General features: G+C 34.8%; 1 pseudogene; it reads right to left on the bottom strand.

Annotated features, from left to right (window-relative positions):
• Positions 1 to 4,771: 4,771 nt before the first annotated feature.
• LOC110021835 lies at positions 4,772 to 6,037 on the bottom strand (annotated as a pseudogene).
• Between the last annotated feature and the right edge of the window lie 11,700 nt (positions 6,038 to 17,737).

Here is a 17,737-nt window from a genome sequence, read left to right as displayed (position 1 = left end):
AACAACAAGAGGGACCCCTCAGGTCTTTCATTTTTAAGATATCATCAATAGGAAGCAAGGACAACCAAAGCCTCCAACAGAAAAAAAAAAACATTGAAGGAGTTAACCACTTACCCCAAATGGCTTTCCCCCACAAGACAGGTTGCCACTGGTAGAACTTTTGATAAATAAATGCTCAGAGTTTCTGTGTGGAAGATTGTTTGGTAATGAGTCTATCCTTTTGATCAGAAAAGAAGGAACTATTCTTCACCAATTGAATTTGTTCATTGTTGAGAATGGTATTCAGCAGACTGCAATTCCATTGGTCATCAAACCAATACTCTTCCACCTGAGCTTGATAATTGGGTTTTGAGGTCGAGCACATCAACTTTTCTCCATTCCAAACCCACTTGTCTAACCAGAAATTAATTTTCCCCTCTTCTAATTCCCATATGAAAAGCTCCTCAGCTTGATTTATGATTTCTAAAAGCTTAGTCCAAATTCTGGAATTACCAATTTTTTAATAGCAAGTTTTGGGTGTACAGACTTGCAATACTTCTCCATCATATAATGAGCCCAAAGACTGCCTTGGGCCCTAAATTTTTTCCATAATTTGCAAAGATTTATAAAGCTTAAGTGCTGAAAATCCTTAAAACCCAAACCTCCAGCATGAAGAGGCTTCCAGGGCTTCTGCCGAGGGGGAGGGAGCCAATGGAATTGTTTCTTCTGTTTAGCCCACAAGAACTTATTAAAAATTCTTTCCAAGAGAACTTGAGTACCTTTCTTCATGGTGAACATTTGGAGGGCATAATAAGGGATAACAGTCAAGATACTTTTAAGAAGAGTGATTCTCCCCCCATTAGAAAGGAAAGAATTTGTCCAGCAGTGCAGTTGGGCTTTGATCTGATCAATAATTTCATTAAATTGAGTTAGTTTGGTCCTGCCTTTGATTAACTGTACTCCAAGGTACTTGATTGGCAAAGAAGCAAGGCTAAACCTAGTAAATTGGGTAATCCAGTGTTTGATCTGTGGAGTAATATTAGTGCTAGCAAAAACTTGACATTTTTGTTTGTTTAATTCCATACCTGAAGCATGCTGAAAATGTTTGAGTCCCTGATATAAAGCCTTTATAGCAGTCTTTATAGCATTAGAGAAGATAATAATATCATCTGCATAGGATAGATGACTAATATAGATATTGGATTTATGTTGATATGCCAAATGTGGGGAATTAGCAAACATATTGTTTAGAAGTCTTGAGAAATAATCCATGGCCAAAACAAATATTGTTGGAGACAAGGGGTCCCTTTGTTTGATTCCCCTAGATGCAGTGAAGAAACCATGGATCTTGCCATTAATTAAAATAGAATGGTTATTGCACTTGAGCCACCTTCTAATTAAGTTGATGAACTCTCCAGAAACTAGTAGAAAGAGTTTCCAGTATGAAGTCCCAATTAATGGTGTCATATGCCTTTTTGATATCCAGTTTGAAAAAAACATTACTTCCTCTACATTTCTTGTCCAAATCTAATAAGAGTTCTTGAGCAAACAAAATGTTTTCAGTGATATTTCTTCCTTTAACAAAGGCTACTTGATTAGTGCTGATGAGATTCTGGAGATGCGTTTGAAGTCTAGAGACTATAATCTTGCTAATAACTTTAGAGAGAACATTGGTTAAGCTGATTGGTCTAAAATCCCCCCATTCTTTCCTTGTTTGATTCTTGGAAATCAAAGTAATCGTAGAAGAAGTGAAATATCTTGGGGGATCAACTCCATTGAAGAAGTTCTGTACTGGAAGAATAAAATCTCCACTGATTACTGGCCAAGAAACCTTATAAAAAGTAGCAGTACATCCATCTGGCCCATCAGCCTTTTGCCCATCAATAGAATCAAGGGCAACCTTGATTTCCACCTCCAAAGGAATATATGTTAGCTCTAACCTGTGCACATACTCCTGACAGTCAAAAAAAAAAGCAGCATCAATATGGGATCTAGAAGGGAGCTGATAATTAAACAGGTTCTGAAAGTAGTGGACTGCGTCTTCGACTATTTCACCTGCATCAGATAAACTTTTGCCTGTAGAATCAGTAATGGAAAGAATCATATTACATTTTCTCCTGAAATTTATACAATCATGATAAAAACTAGAGTTTCTACCACCCCTCTATGAATTTGGTTATAACAACCTTCTGTTTCAAAAAAGATTTAGTGTAATTAATCTGCAAGAGAATTTCCTCATTAGCTTTGTGTAATTCTATTTTAGAGTTTATCCCCTTAGAAAACTTACTTCCCTTCTAAGAACCTCATCTTGAGCAGCTGTCAAATTTTCATGGCATTCCCAAATTTATTACAGTTCCACTTTTTTAAATGAGCTGCCACTTTTTTGTGAAGTTGCCATAGATTTACCAAAGGGTTATCAATACCATTGGAACTCCAAACCATTTCAATTTCAGTGAGGAACTCAGGGTAAAGAGTCCACATGTTCTGAAATCTGAATGGAGAGCCCCCAGAACTAGCAGCATTTTGAGTTGACAAAAGAGGGGCATATGGTCAGACCTAGCCATAGCAAGATGAGAGACTATAGTAAAAGGAAAAGTTTGCAACCATTTAGAGTTCCCCAACATTCTACCAAGCCTTTCCCACATGGATCCCCTTCTCCAAGTGCATTTTGGACTTTGGTACCCCAGATCATATAAAGCAGCATTAGTTAAAAAATCATTAAATTTATTCACTAAAGATAGTAAAGGAGTTCTTCCACCTCTTCTCTTAGCAAGAGAAGTAACACAATTAAAATCTTTAGCTCTAGCAATGATTATGCAGGACAGACCACTATAATTCAGCTCTAGCAAAGATCCATATTTTATTATTAGAATTGGCAAAATGGGTAAATTTAGGGAATTTTCTCAAAATTTTATGAGGGTGCTTAGTGACCAAAGGTTCCAAAATAGCAAAACACCAAATTTTATGAGTTCTAACTAGATTTTTTAATATCTTGAGAGATGATGGGTGAGCTATACCTCTTATATTCCAACACAGAAATTTAATCATTGTGAAAATGTTCTCCCTTTTTCTCTAATTTTGGGATAAAGATCATTTTGCTGATTAGTAGAAGGTCCATCCAGAGATTGAACTTCCTGAAGTTGCTTTAGCTCCATCTTGCCTTTCTTCTTTTTACTACTTCTATGAACTTGCCATTCCTTAGTAAGCACATTTGTTAAAGTATTAATGGTAGGGTTATCAACCTTATGAGGGTTAGTATCCAATTGTCTTTCTTCATTACAAACAACCTCCATCTCTCTCCACCAACATGTGATTATCAATGGATGTTGTTGTTTGATTGATACCCCGAGCAATCCCGTCACCATGGAATTGATCAGCATATTTGGTTGAACCACCTCTTCAATACTTGTAGATGGAGGTATGATTTGATCTCCTGAATTGCCTCCTTTCTCAAGAAATGAACCAGTCCCCATATGAGTAGCAGCACTTCCCTTATGAGGGCCAACAGCTTTCCTGGAAGGTGGGTGAAGTCTATAGCATTTCTCTAAATTTTGGCCAAACATTCTACAATGAGGGAAATAGTGAGGTCTTTGTTCCACCACAATGCTTTGCCAAAATCCCTCATCTTCAGTTCCAATCCAGACGCTTTTCACATCAGGCAGGGTTATATCTCTTTTTACCAAAATTCTAGCCCAGCAGGTTGAGCCAAGTTATAAGTTGGAGCATCCACCTTCAATGGACAGCCAAGTATACGACCAATATTGAACAACATATTTTGGTGATAAAACTGAATTGAAAGGTTAGGCTGTTTGAACCACATGGGGACAATTGGAGGCTCCTTGCTTGGATCAAAACCAGGAGTCCATTTAATTAATTTCATAGAAGTTCCAGCAATCAGAAGAGATAGTTTAGCAAAAATTCTTGCATAGTTTTATTCATTTGATAATTTGATGAGCAAATGTCTGCCATCCATTAGACCAAGCTTCCAAGCTCCAGTAAGATTCATCTCTTCAAAAAATTTCCTAACATAGTCCATCTTTGGATGCCCAAATTGAAATTTACCAATTAAAGTAAATTTAACTGTTTCATTGAGTGATTGGATTTCCCTAGGAGTAAACAGAATAGCTGGTTCACCTTCTTTTAATCCAAGATGGTTGACATAGGGACAAGTCCCTTTTCCAGCTGCAGCATCATGAATTGCTTGAGGGAAAACTAAATGTTCAAATGATTTAGGAATATCCTGTCCTTTGCCAACAACACCAGCATAAGTAGCCTGGGTCCATTGTGCATTAACTTCAACATCAACGGGAAAATCTCCATTGTATCCAGCTAATGGAACAGCCAAAAATAAAACACCAAAGCTCGGGAAAGTGATAACACACTTCACCCAAACACCAAGTAGAGAATAGACTTACAGAGCATCAACTCACCAAAACCAAAAACAATGGAACAGTAACCAACCAACACAACTACAGTAGCTTCAAAACTAACAGAGAAAAGCAGCCACCTTCTTACCACCTTCAACCAAGACAATGGTTCCTCCTTAGTCAGCAACACCAAACTCCACCACCAAGTAAAGCAGCGCCGCCAGGAAGGAGCCATCAGTTGCAAACCATAGCAAACACCCCCCATTTTTACTTCATGGGAATAATCTGTCAATTCCCTATCTCAAGATCATGCAGTTGTACTTCTTATTCTAATATATGTTTTCTATGAGGCAATTTTTGGAATATATATATATATATATATATATAAGGGTAATCTAGCAAATATACACATAAGAAATAATAAGACATAATTTTTTTTAATGCAAAGTCATCCAAAAGAAAGAAAATAAGAAATAATATTAGCAAGACCAGCAGCAAAATCTATTTAATTGCAAACATTCAGAATATAAAGAACCTATGCAGATTTTTTGGTCTCTGCTTCCTCAAAGATGGAGGTGGCCTAACCACAATGCTCCTTTTCCATTTTTTGTCAAGCTTCCTTGATAGCCTTTTGTTTATTCCTTCTTCAATCTCCCTCTCTCTCTCTATTTATAGTAAGCATGCTCGCAATCGGCTTGAGTTCAGCTTCATAGGTTAGTCCTTCTTCCTAGCAATGTATGGATACTTCTGATATATGAAAAAAATGCTCATGACAAATGGCAAAGCAGCAAGACAATAAAGAGACGGAAATTTGCCATCGAAAAAATATTGCAGCAGAGCTGTAACTAAGAGTGCAGAAACTATAACAAAACCCTTCCGCACACCGCCAGCATGTGTCGTTACAAGGCCTACAAGGATTTCCCCTATAGCATTGAAGATAACTGGAGCCAACATCCACGGTGTCCATCCTTGTACAAGCTTGCTAACAAACATAGAATTCCAACAACTGACATTTCAATGGTCATCAAATATGACGTGTGTTTCTTTACATGAGAAGCCCATTGGCACAAAGAAGATGTCAACCCAGACAACACTGAAGCCACCATAACTGGAACTATTCCATAAAATAAAACTTGATCAGTGTTTCTCCCACCAGAACCTTTAGTAGATCCTTCTCCCACGCTTAGAAGAATAGCAGCAATCATTAGTAAGGTAAGGGCCCCGATTTGTCGAATGGATTGTTTTTGTGCTAAAATGACAAAAGTAAAAATTGCAGTGAAGGATAATTTTGTCTGGTTAAGAATAGAGAAAGTCAGAGAATCCAGGTTCCTGTAAGAAATCTGCAAGAGGCTATTCTGCAATGCATATATAGTTGCTGGAAGGCCTGAATCAGTCAGTGAGCCTATTAAAGTCCAATGACCGAATAACTTCTTGAAGCTACCTTCCTTCGCTAGGAGAATCAATGCAAAAAAGACCCGCAAATCGCTTTGAGAACAGCGGTTGAGCCTCATACTGAAGCGTGACGAGAAACAGATAGATCCAAACCCTAGGGCTAATTCGGTCCTCGAGGTGCCCCCTTGGGGTAGCTACAGCCATTGCCGGTTGAGAGGAGTGCCGCCTCTTGTTGTCGCAGTGTTCGAACTTTCGCCTGCTTTATTCAGGCAACTGAGGGATCCGAGATAACCTAATCGAACCAGGCTCCCCGATATATATATATTCTGAAATTAATTATAATAGAGCTCCTGGACTGGACCAGACGGTTTCACCTCTGATTTTTATATTAAATGTTAGAATATTATTTTGAACGATGTGGTGCAAGCCATCCAGAATTTCTTCAAGGGTGAGATTCCGGGGAAGTATTTCTCTGCTGCCACTATGGTTCTGATTCCCAATTCAACCCATTAAACTAGTTGGGAGCACTTTCGCCCGATATCTCTTACTTTGATTATTTCTAAGGTGATTAGCAAAATTGTTGTTAAACGCCTCCAACCCCATTTAAATCGGATTATATCTTCAAACCAATCCGCTTTCAATCAAGGTTGGGGTATTATCGACAATATTTTGCTTGCCCAAGAATTACTTTTGGATATTGATAAGAAGTGTCGGGATGATAATATGATTGTTAAGCTTGACATTCACAAAGCTTACGACTCTCTAAATTGGATGTTTATTTTGGGGGTGCTTAAAGTTAGAGGGTTCTCTTCATCCTTTTGTCATATAATTAATAATTGGCTTATCTCCAATGAGTATAACATTCTTATTAATGGTGAGCTCCATGGCTTATTTAATCCTGGTAGTGGCATTAAGCAGGGAGACCCGCTTTCGCCAACTATTTTTATTCTGGTTTTTGACTATTTCTCCCAACTTATCAATTATAACTTTACCAATTTGCCTAAGCTTCAATTCGATAACAAAGCTAACGTGCTTATTTCTCATTTAGCTTATGCTGATGATGTGGTGTTATTCTCTAATGCTTCTAAATATTCTATCAAGAAGATCCATCGAATTTTGGAAGAGTTTCAATTTATTTTGGGGCTTCAATTTAATGTTACTAAATGCCATCTTTATTTTGGTAAATTTGTCAATCAAAGTATTGCTACTTGGGCGTCTAATTTTACTCATTTCTCTATTTCGGCTCCCCCTATTAAATATTTGGGAGTCCATTTACTCAATGGTCGGATTAGACAGACTCAATTGGATGAAGTTGTGGAGAAAATAAAAAAAACGGATGTTAGATTGGAAAAGTAAGCTTCTGTCATTTGAGGGTCATATTACCGTGCTTAGGAGAATTGTGCAAAGTATGTCTTTGTATGTTTTACAAGTCATACACATTAAGAAAAGCACACAAAAGATTTTGGAAAGGTGTTTTAATAATTTTTTGTGGGCGGGTAATCATTCGGGTGGGCGGTGGTGCTCTTGGAAGGAGGTTTGTAAACCTGTTGATGCATGTGGTTTGGGGTTCAAAAACCTCCATCACACTGCTGATATTAATTTATTTAAGCACTGGCTCACTTTCCGGAAAGGTAACTCTTTATGGGATATTTACTTACATGAAAAGTATTCTAACATTATCATCCGACTTCTATTAGGTGGAGGATAGGTGACTCTAGATTACAGAAGCGGCTCCTTCAAGTCAGAGAATGGGCCAAGGAATTCATTTTTTGGGATTTGGGGTGCGGAAATGTATCCTTTTGGCATGATTCCTGGTCTCATGTCGAGTTTTCTCCTGTGGAGGATATCAAGAATGATCTTATTGTCTCTGACACTTGGCTGAATGATTCCTGGAACATCTGTGTCCTTACTCAGCTGGTGGGGCTGATGTTGCTAACTATATTTCTACTATTCCTTTTGATCTTCATAAGTCTGACATTCACATGTTGAAGATGAATTCTAATGTTTCTATCTCTAAAACTATCTATCATTCGTCTCATCATTTTCAGACTACTCCTTAGGGGACAAGTATCTGGAATCGTGTCCTTACTCCTTCTATGGCCTTTTTGGCTTGGAGGAGCTTTCATCATTTACTCCCCGGTGACAATATTCTCAAGCTCAAGGGTCTGAGGTTAGCCTCCCAATGTGTGATGTGTAATGTTGATGAGGAAACTATGGAGCATTTATTTTTCACTTTCCCTTTCACTTTACAAATTTGGAAGATTGGGGGTCGTTGGTTTAGTACTGCTATGTACCCTGCTATGAACTTAATGTCCACCACCTATTTGTGTAACCCGGATGGAAGGCGTAATCATTTTCTTCAAATCTTTCCTTTCATTATTTGTTGGTTCCTTTGGATGGCTCAGAACGATATTAAGCATGTTAATGGAAGGCTCGTTGCTCTAATATTTTTGCCAATATTATAGCCTTTACTCTTAGAATCTTTAAGTTAAGTGGCATAAAGGATGGTTTTTACTCTGGTATTACCTATTTCGACTCTCTTTTACACCCTTCACTGGGAGGATGACTCTGTCGCAACTACCATTATTGGTGAGGTGGCGTCCGCCTCCTATTGGGTGGGTGAAAATCAATACGGATGGGAGTTGGAATCCTGTTAGTGCTGGTTTTGGTGGGGTTGTGAGAGATGATAAAGGTAACTATATTCTATTTTTCTCTTCTCCTTCATCTGTTGCCTCGCCTTTAGAAGCTGAATCTCATGTGATTTTGATGGTTGTTACTATTGCGGCGTCTTTGCATTGGTATAATCTTGAGATTGAGACTAATTCCAAGCTTCTCTTTGATATCTTAAATTTTGTTAAGGAGGTGATTTGGGAAATTGCTTACTATATTAATCATATTAAATGTTCCTCTATTATTTTTGTTACCTGGAAGTTTATTCATCGGAAAGGTAATAGAGCGACTAATTGGGTTGCCAAGCTTGGGGCCACAACGTCTAATATTTTAGTTGGTACGGCCCCACCCTCCCCTCTTAAAGTCCTAATGAATGGTGATTCTTTGGATGCCCCTTATGTTTGGAATGTCCGTGTTTGATATAGGTTGTTTTGTGATTTTTTCTGTTATATATATATATATATATATAATTATACTTACAAAAACAGATAAACAATAGCAACAAACATATATATGGGTTGCCTCCTACAAAATGTTTCGTTTAATGTCGTCAATCCGACATTCCCAGTCTTTACTCTGGGTAACCCAACAGATAGTTTCATTAAAAACTGGTCTTTGACCAGCAAAATATGGTTTCAGTATGTGCCCATTTACTTTAAATATCTTTCTAGTCATGGAATCTTCAATATTAAAAACTCCATAGAGATAGACTTTTATAATTGTTAATGACCCTGTCCACCTAGATTTCACTTTTCCAAGAAATAATTTCAATATTGCATTGTATAATAAAACTTCCTGTCTAGGCTCAAGTTCTTTTTTATTATCTTTCGATCATGTCATTCTTTCATTTTTTTCCTTATATATCTTAGTATTATCATAGGATTCATTCCTGATCTCTTCAAGCTCAATCAGTTACAATAATTCTTTCTCACCAGCATCTTTTAAACTAAAATTAAACACGTTAATCACCTAATAAGCTTTATGCTCCAATTCTATTGGTAAGTGACAATTCTTTCCAAAAATTAATCTATATGAAGACATTCCTATAGGTGTCTTATAAATTGTCCTATAAGCTCATAATGTAGTATCTAATCTAGCACACCAATCTATTTTATTAGGATTTACAGTTTTTTCCAAAATTCTCTTAATTTCATGATTAGATTCTTCTACTAGAGAGCTAATCTGAGGATGAAAAGCATTTGTAATCTTATGTATAATATTATATTTTTCTACCAATTTTTCAATTCATTTGTTCAGCAAGAGAGATCCTCCATCAGTATTGGTTATTCTCGGCATTTTCAATATCTTGTAAAAATATTTTTGATTAAAAATTTTGAAACACTCTGAGCATTACAACGATGTAAAATGATTGCTTCAATCCACTTTGATGGAATGTTTCAAAGGCTTTAAGGCACTCTTTGATTGAAAACAAATTTTGTATCTTTTTTCCAAAAAGTAGCAAAATGTTTTGTAAATTTTGAAAAATCTTTAATATATCGCATGTAAAAACCAACATGTCCTAAAAAAACTCCTAACTCTTCTTATAGTAGTAGGTGGAGGTAGGTTAGATATAACTTGAATTTTTGTTGGATTTACTTGAATGTCATTTTCTGAAATTTTATGCCCAAGCACAATTCCTCCTACAACCATGAATTGACATTTTTCCTGTTTAATACTAGATTAATCTTTTCACATCATTTTAGAAATTTCTCTAAATGATTTAGACATATTTCAAATGAAGTTTCAAACACAGAAAAATCATCCATAAAGACTTTTATCATTTTCAGTTAACTCACTGAAAATCGATATCATACATATTTGAAATGTTGTAGGTGTGTTACATAAACTAAAGGGCATTCTTCGAAACAAACGAGTACTATAAGGATTAGTAAACACTGTCCTCTCTTGATCCTGTGGAGCAATTATTTTTTGATGATAACTGTTATATCCATCTAAGAAGCAAAAAATATATGTGCCTAGCTAGTCTATCCAACAGCTAGTTCAAAAAGGGTAAATGAAAGTGATCTTTCTCGTTGCATTAAATAGATTAATTTTTGATAATCTATTTAATAAATGACTTGTCTTGTTGGTATTAATTCATTATTCTCATTTGTCACTACAGTCACACCTCCTTTCTTAGGAACACAGTGAATTGGACTAACCCAAGCACTGTCTGAAATAGGACATATTATTCCCGCATCTAACCATTTTAAAATCTCTTTTTTTAAAACTTCTCTTCATCGGGTTTAATATCCTTTGAGGATCAGCTTTTAGTTCATGATGTTCTTCCAAAAAAATTATGTGCATACAAATCGAAGGACTGATTCCTTTAATATCAGCTAATGTCCATCCGAAGGCTTTCTTATATCTTCTTAAAGTTTCCACCAACTTTTGTTCTTGTGCTTTAGTTAATTCATAGGATACAATAACAGGTAATGTGGATAAATCTCCTACAAAGGCATATTTTAAATGTGTAGGAAGTGTTTTCATTTCTAGTTCAGAAGGTTTCTCAATCGATGAAATCATATTTTTATTATTATCTGTAGGATCTAACAATTCAAATTGTTCCTAAACATAATCCAATTCTTCATTACTCACTTCCATAAATTCATCTTAAATTATATCCTCATCCTCATACTTCAAATATTCTTCTTCAATTTTCTTTTCAAATGTATTCATGAAATATTCATTGCTTAAATAGTTGTTTATTTCCATTATGAAGCATTCATTCTCTCTTCCTTTTGTTGAAATATTTATTGCTTAAATCAAATTTTTATTATTATCCGTAGGAGCTAACAATTCAAATTATTCCTGAACAAAATCCAATTCTTCATTACTCACATCCATAGATTCATATTGAATTATATCCTCACCCTCATACTCCAAACATTCTTCTTCTGTTTTCTTTTCAAATGTATTCATGAAATAATCATTACTTAAATAGTTGTTAATTACCATTCTGAAGCATTTATCCTCTCTTCCATTTGTTGGATATCTGATTGAATTTGCAATATTAAATGTGATCTCTTGATTGCTAACTCTCATCGTCAATTGTCCTTTCTACACATCTATCAAAGCTCTTCGAGTGACAAGAAATGGTCTTCCTAAAATGATAGGAATTTATGTACCTTCCTCTATATCTGACATAATAAAATCTACAGGAAAAATAAATTTATCAACCTTTAACATCTTCTATAACTCCTTTAGGATAAGTAATCAAATGATTAGCTAACTGAAGAGCTATAGTATTAAGTGAAATTTCTCTTAAACCCAACATTCTGAAAATCGATAGAGGCATAAGATTAATACTGGCTTTGATCCCAAATCACATAAAGCTTTTCCAAAAAATCTTTCACTATTAGCACAAGGAATAGTAAAACTACTAGGATTTTTAAGTTTTTCAGGAAGCTTTTCTAAATTATAGTGCTACACTGCTCACTAAGTGCAACAATCTCATTATCTGTAAACTTATTTTTTTATTAAGTATATCATTCATAAACTTCACATAGTTTGGTATTTGTTCCAGGGCTTCAACAAAGGGAATGTTTTATGTCAATTTCCTCAATATTTCTAAATTTTTTTTTAAATTGATTATCTTTGTTTTTGTGCTTCAATCTTTGAGGAAATGGAGGTGATGGTCTTTCTACAATAATTTTCATTAGTTTGATAAGATATTCTGACTCAAAATGAAAATCTTCATTATATTTTTCATTTTCCACCCCTTCTTTTTCAACTTCAACTTCATATTCTTTTTAAACTTTTGTTTCCAATTCTTTTCCACTTCTTAGCTGAATAGCCTTAATTTGTTCTTTGTTCTTATCTTTAGGATTAACTTCAACAATACTAGGTAAAGTTCTTGAAGGTCTATAGGTAAGTGCAGTGGCAATACATCCCAAAAAAATTTTCATGTTTCTAATTGCAGCTCCTTGACTTTGTAATTGACTTTCCATTTGCATTATTAATTCTTCCATTGAAAATTTCTTCTCCTTACTCTACAAATTACAATTGAAACTAAGAGGCTAATAAGTTTGTAGTTCAAATTCTCTTGATTGTTGGAGTTTCTCAATGGGTTTGCAGCATTGTTCCCCCATTGCAGATTTACAACATTAGAGTTATGGTTACTCCAATGGAAATTCGGATGACTTTTCCAAGCAGGATTATAATAATTGGAATAAAAACTATTAGATCAATTGTTTATTGCATTTAAGGTTTCAAACGAAGATTGAGATTCTATCATTTGTCCCAATGAACTTTCCTCAAGCACAGGAGGTGTCTGAGAATAATTCATTCTATATTGATCTATCTTCTTTGATGTTGCAACAATTTGAGCAGTCAACATAGATATTGCATCAGAATCATGAATACTAGCTACTCCTTTTGGATTTACCTTTTTAGAGGGCCATTGAAAATTATTAATAGACATCTCTTCAATAAAGAATACGCTTCATCAAATGGTTTTGACATTAATGATCAACTAGCAGCAGCATTAATTATTGATCTAAGAGATCCAACCAATCCATTACAAAAAGTTTGAATTATTAACCAATCTGACAACGTATGGTGTGGACACTTCTTAAGGAGATCTTTCAATCTTTCCCAAGATTCATGAATTGATTCCCCTTCAAATTGATAAAAAGATGTAATATCATTTCTAAGCTTAGCATTTTTGATGGTGTGAAATATTTAGATAAAAATTATTGTTGTCTCCCCAAGTTCTGATAGATCCAGGTGCTAACGAGTTTAACCACATTTTAGCTTTATCCCTTAATGAAAAAGGAAAAAGTCTAAGTCTGACGACATCATTCGACACTCCATTGCTTTTAAATGTAGCACACAATTCTAGAAAACTAAGAAGGTGTAAGTTTGGATCTTTAGTCCGTGTTCCCCCAAACTGATTATTTTGTACCATTTGGATAATAATAGGTTTAAGCTAAAATGAATTGGCAGCTACAACAGAGTTTTGTATACTGAAATGAATTTCATATATTGTAGGATTAACATAATCTTGTAAAGGTCTCTGATGATGTTCATTTTCATTTTTAGAATTATTTAAGTTGCAAGCCATTTTGTCCAAATAATCTATCTCTTTTTGTTATTTTTAAATTTTTCTAATTATTCTTTCTAACTCTGAATTGTAAGGTAGTAAACCTACCAATATTAAACTACACATACACAAACACAATAAGCAATAAAAATAAGAAAACACAATAAAATATTAAATCATTTAATTAAACTACAAATAATTGTTCAGTTCAAATAAACTGTTCTCAATAATAAATTAATTTACCGTTACTCTCTGACAACGATGCCAAAAACTTGATGCGAGCAATTTTGTGGTGTGCGTTGTAAATATCTTTCAAAATTACAATACACACACGATAACACTAATAGTAAATATGCAGTTCAATCCAAATAGAAAAAAATTTAGTATAAATAATTTTATCTTTTAAAATATCTAAGCTGCCAAACCCGTAATAATAATGCAAGCATACATATCGCTTAAGTAATAAAGAGATTTAATGGAGTCCTAATTATCGATCCCCTAGGGAGTTAGAAATTCTTATGGTTATAATGTCAAACACAATATTCAAACTATAAAGCTTAAGTAGGCAAAACAAATTTAAAGTAAATTTAATGTGTGCTAACTGAAATGCAGTTAAAAGAACTAAGTTAACTAAACAAATTGCTAAACTTCAAAAGTAAACTTATAAAGACTAAACAAGTTCAAATTTAATAAAGCATCATTCCCTTTTATAATGAGTTTATGGAGTGTGAAGAAATTAAAATCATTTAAACTATATATAAAATTTTATTGTGCCAAATTGGAGCAATCTTATTCTTTACCCTCTAAGTGTGCATAAGAAACATTGACTAATCCAAAGTTTGGTCCCTAAATTTGTTGTTAGGTTGAGAGGATACTGACTACCACTCCAGAGCTCTCACTTCTCCCTCACCTGAGAACTAACAATCATGGGTTTAGAGGAATCATGAGAAGGGTTAGGCACTTTGGAGGAAATCATTAAAGGACCTCCTCCTTTTGCCACTTAGTGAATGGTGGCTCACATGAGGCTCACACATGGCTTCATGTCTTTCATTTGTCTTAGTTAAAATCATGTGGTTTGTTTATGGCTCATGCATGGCCTACATGGCTTGCATTAAAGAGGAGTGAGATATTCAGGTATGGAAGTAAATTTCACAAATTTCAAATGGGATTGATTAATCATGAGATTTTTGACATTATGTTTGACTAAATTTTATCATAGGTGGCTGAAATTTGTAATGTGGGCTTGTATTTAAGTAGATTTAGAAATTGGGCTTGAGTTATGGGATTTTATGATGAGCCATGATGGGTTGGTCTTGGGCTTGGTTTTGGACATGGGTTTGATGAATTTTGAATTAACCATGATTTGGTGGGGTTTTGAATTTGTCATGATGGGATCTTAGGACATGGTCTTGATGAAGTTGGATTTGGCATGAGGGTTCAATTTTGGTGAGTTTTGGACTTAAGTCGCAATTTGGGAGAAGTTGGGATTAAAATTGGATGAAATTTAATTTAATTTTTTTGGATTTTGGTGAATTTAAGGTGCATTTGATAATTTTTATGAAAATGGGGTCAATTTGGTAATTTTGGGAATTTTGGTTTGGTGGAAATTGTGTATGTGAGGGTAGTGATGGTGTGTGATGATGTGTATGGTGATGTGTAAGGGTGTGTGTGGATAAGTCACCTAGGGTCTTCCTAATGCTTCATTGTCCTATGGGAACTCTTCATTGAGATTCATCATGTTGGTCTTAAAACATTCAACCAAAGTGTTGAGGGTTTGAGATCACCCATGTGAAAATTCATAAAAAGAGCCAACAAGTGACTAGCATTCCTAAGAAGGTGGGTCCCATCATTAGTCTTCTATGATAACAATAGAAATGCCCTATAGAAAGATCCTAAGTCCTAATGGAAGAATTTGGACCTCACTGAAATGAGGTCAACAATGTGACCATCATTTTAACCTTCATAGTAGTCGTACAACCTTCCTTCTATAATGGTGCAGGGTCATGACACTTGGTTCAAATCTGATGCCTAATCGCTATCTCCCATCATCTCGATGTCAAGTTCACATGACCTGAACACAGTATTGATGTCAGCACTATGACCCTGGGTGGGCTTGTTTCCACTTAGGCAAAGGTCGCTACAAAAGTTTAGGTTTCGTGGGCTTAGCTCTTACCGTGTGGACCAATGTCGTGTTCTTTATTGATAGAAACATGGCACTGGGATCTTCTCCCATAGATGTAGTGCAAGACTTTAACAATATAGTATTAAGAGATTAACCAAGTTTTATTATACCTTCTTCAGGAGTCACATAGTTGATGCATCATCTTCTGCGGTGTAGCAAATTTTACAAGAAGAAAAACCCTAAAGATCATTTGGTTTCCTCTTTTCAATCATTGGTACACCCTTCCATATGAGTGATGACCTTTTTAGCATATGAACAGGACTTTAGGTGGAGTTCAGTGGTTCCAAATGCTTGGGTCCCCAATCTTTATTGATCATCACACATGAACTTGCCTTTTTAAACTGTGGTTACACCTTTTATATGGATAGTTGTTAAGACTTGACCAACAGATTGGCAGAGCTTATGTAAACTATGACATATTTTAGCATGACCAGGCATCCATTTTACTTCCATTTTCCACCATTTGCATACCACCTATGTGAGGCATGTAGGATAGTGTTCAAGTTAAGCCATTGACTTAGTTTAGATTACATTGTATTTTAGCACATCCCTTCCTCTTTCTAGATATAAAAGGGGTTGATGTCTAAATACCATTCATTGGTTTTATGATGTCACATCTTTCTACTTCTAGATCCAAGAGATTGCTCTATGAGGTCATATTGATGACATCATATTGCCCTCTCTATGATGGTAGGAAAAGTGAATTATGCATTCATAAGCATGAATTTCCTTGCACATGTGTTTTTTATATGTTGATCTACATTTGTATACATTCCTTTTTATCATTTTTATGACATATGAAACTTGAGTTAGAGCTTTGGGGTTCAATCTTTTAAAGCTCTTGATTGTGTATTTTGTATGTATTCTTGATTTTATCTTCTTATAAGGAATTTTGATCTACTATTAGTGTCTTTAGGGTTTTTTCCCTAAGGCACAATGTTTTCATGATATGCTTTATGCATTTCTTATGTCTAGTTCTAAACATGTTAGAAATGTCTAGTTCTAAACATGTTTGGTTACACTTTTCTATTAAGTCCCTATTTTTATTTGCACTATGAAGATCTTGGTCCATGGGTTAATATTTCACTAACAGTACTCGAATGACTCTTAGTATGACTTAAAATGATAATAAGGAAACAATCATTATTCCATTGCTTGTTTGGATAAGTAATATGAGTTATTCTATTTTTACCAGATGTTGTAGGATTGTTCTAAGCAGAAGCCTGAGCAAACATTCATCACTTGTTTAAATGCGTGTTAATTCATTTAGATGCTCGGGATAAGGTCAGCTTTGTGATGCTTATAAGATCCTACATGAACACCCTTTTCCCCTGCACTACATAATTGACATGTAGATGTATGTGTAAGCAACACCTTATAGTCCGTATTAAGAAATAGGTGATGTGCGGTTCGTTGTGTGTTGCTTTTGTAAATATTTTTCAATAGTACAAAATATACATGAAAACACTAATAAAAAATATGCAATTCAATCTGAAAAGCAATAACTTTAGTAAAAATAATGTTATCTTTTAAAATCTTTAAACTGTCAAACCTGTAATAAAAATGCATATATACATATCGCTCAAGTAATAAAGGGCTCTAATGGAGTCCTAAGTATCAATCCCATAGGGAGCTTGAAATTCTTATGGCTATAATGTAAAACACAAAATTCAAACTACAAAACTTAAGTACTAAATTGAAATGTAAAGTAATTGAGTGTATGCTAAATAAAATGTAGTTAAAAGAACTAAATTAACTAAACTGTTTGCTAAACTTCAAAAGTACTTATAAAAACTAAATAAAGTTTCTGTGACAAAGAGTTCAAATTTAAGAAAGCTTCATTCCCCTGTACAATTAGTATAAAGATTGTGAAGAAATTAAAATCATTTAAAGCTCAAGATTGATACAGTGATGCTCTATAGTCACAAAAATTGATTTTGGAGCGATGTTTTAAAAATTTTGGTGGAGACGTGGAAGATTTAATTGTTCGTCGACAGTGAGAAGAGTTCTATTGTTTCTCTGCTGTCGCAGTAATTTCTATTGTGAGGGAGTTCTATGTAAATCTCCCTGAAGCTTAGGACAATCGAGTTATGGTTCGAGGAA

This window comes from Phalaenopsis equestris, unplaced genomic scaffold, assembly GCF_001263595.1.
Source record: "Phalaenopsis equestris unplaced genomic scaffold, ASM126359v1 Scaffold000149, whole genome shotgun sequence".
Taxonomy (NCBI): Eukaryota; Viridiplantae; Streptophyta; class Magnoliopsida; order Asparagales; family Orchidaceae; genus Phalaenopsis; species Phalaenopsis equestris.
Note: the sequence above shows the minus strand (reverse complement) of the source record. Positions and strands in the feature narration are given on the sequence as shown.